Source organism: Onychomys torridus, chromosome 5, assembly GCF_903995425.1.
Source record: "Onychomys torridus chromosome 5, mOncTor1.1, whole genome shotgun sequence".
NCBI lineage: Eukaryota > Metazoa > Chordata > Mammalia > Rodentia > Cricetidae > Onychomys > Onychomys torridus.
This window is the reverse complement of record NC_050447.1, coordinates 16125545-16127836: the sequence shown is the minus strand read 5'-3', so window position 1 is coordinate 16127836 and position 2292 is coordinate 16125545.

Here is a 2292-nt window from a genome sequence, read left to right as displayed (position 1 = left end):
GACCTCCTGCATGTCATTTGTAATGAGTCGCATAGCCCCGAGGGCCAGCATCACCTGCTCCTTCCACACATACAGTCTGACTGGGGCTGACTTCTTGGGAGCAATCAGGGACATTGTCATAACTTAAAGTACCCACAAGATGGCGCTGCTGCACGAAGGACAAGATGCCTAAGACATTCCGAATCTTACAAAGCAGTACAGAGACTTGCTGTGACGGAGAGAACGAAGGGGTATGTTAATTAGTCTTGCGGGTCTATCTCTCGAGTTTGGATTCCATTTCCACGATGTTGCTGCTTCTGCTGCTACTGTGGCTAACATCTAGTAAGGGGGTTCTGAGCACCAGGCACTGTGTTGTGTGCTTTATGAGCATAGCTTCATTCAAAGTTTACTGAAAGCCTCTGGAGAAGCTCTGCGATGTCTCCAAGAACATGTGTCATGGGGCAGCTAGAGGCGAGGAGCTCTTGTATTTCCTCAAAAGGACTGACAGTGATTCAGTTCTGGCTGTACCCACAATAGTGAATAGGCTGGCTTATCTGCGTAACAAGCAAACGGTTCCTTTCCCCATTCAACTATCTGAGCATCTACTTTGTGTCATGCCGAGGAAAAGGGAGTACAGAATAAGAGAGGGCCTGCTGCTAGTTCTGAGATCACAGCAAACACCAGATCAGAGTAAATGGTAGAGGAGGGTGAAGAGAGCTGGGGAGAAACGCCCATGCGGGGCATTTGAGGAGTCTGTGGTAAGCAAGAACACCACCCACAAGGGGCTCCTGAGAAGCAATAGTTAAATCTTCAGGGATGGACAGCAGTGAGCTTAGGTCTTAAATATATCCATTACAAAGTTAAAGCGAGGCAGGAGAGTTGATTCACACCTGTAATCCCAGCGCTCAGAACACCAAGGCAGGAGGATTATGGCAAGATCAAGGGCACCCCAGGCTATAGAATATCTTCCCCCCCCAAAAAAAAAGAGCAAGGAAGAGAGGGAGGAGGAAGAATAGGAGAGAGAGAGAGAAAGAGACAATTAATTACATGCACAACAAAAACAACCTTTAGAAACTCGACCCTTCCTTTACATATCTATCTTACCATAGCTATAACACCAGTGGTGGACTTTTCCTGCAAATAGCCAGAGGGTAAATATTTTAGGCCGTGCAGGCCTCAAGTTTTCTGTCACAGCTCTACAATTCTGCTGTTGCCAGACCCAAGCAGCATAGATGAGTGAGTGTGACTGTGTTTCACCAAAATGTCACTTGGGAAAACAGTATTGGGTTAGGCTTGGTCCCCAAGCAGTGTGCAGAGCACTGGGTCTAAACTGTAGCATTTCAAGTGGACACGCTCTGCACTTTTGTGAAGAAACCTTCTGTGTCCCTCTTTCCATTCATCTGCTGAGCTTTGATAGCGTGCAATGGCCAAGGTCTGGATGTCAGTGCCACAAAATAAGCAAAGAGACCAGCAGGTTTGCTCCCATGCCCCCCATACTCTACCCTCACCCTTCCCATACTCCCAGCCCCCAGCTTTAAGGCCTCCCCTAATGCTTCTCTGGGAGGACTCCTAACTTGCCAGGTCTGCCTGCTGTGTGGCAGTTTGTTTATGATACAATGCTTCCCACAGTATAATCACATCCCATGACAATCCCCTGAGCAGCCTTGATACTCTGTAGCCAACGGAGCTGAGAAGCAAGCTGTGGGTGTCGGCTCAAGGTCTGACTGCATTTATTCCACAGGCTGGTGAGACCAACTGGCCACCAAGCAGAGCCTACCAGGGTGGCATAAAGTCTTGAAAAGTGGTAGTGTCCACAGATAAAATCCTTGCATATTTTAGTTGTCTTTTGTAATGAGAGCCCCTTGCTAAGAGAAATTACCCAGTTCCCGTAAAGTGCAGGTGAGTCTTTGATCACCTCCTTGCTGTAACTAGATCCCAGAAACAACCCCTTCCATCAAAACTGAGTACTGGAAGGCAGTTTTCCACCACTGGCAACCCATCTAGACCTGCTGCTGTTCACCAACAGGTGAAGATAGGCAGGAAACTGTCCCAAACTGTCCTTCCCTGGGACAGATTCCCTCGTCAACCTGGTGGGCTATTCTTTTGAATGACACCTGAAACATCTGGAGGTCACACACACTTTAGATGTTTCCTTAAAAAAAAAAAAAAAAAATAGCACCTTCACGGTGCCCATATTGGTATTCTAATTGTTTAAAATCTTTATTTTTATGTGTGTGGGTGTTTTGCTTGCATGTATTTCTGTATACCATGCTGCATCCAGTGCCTTCAGAGTCCAGAAGAGGGTATCAGATT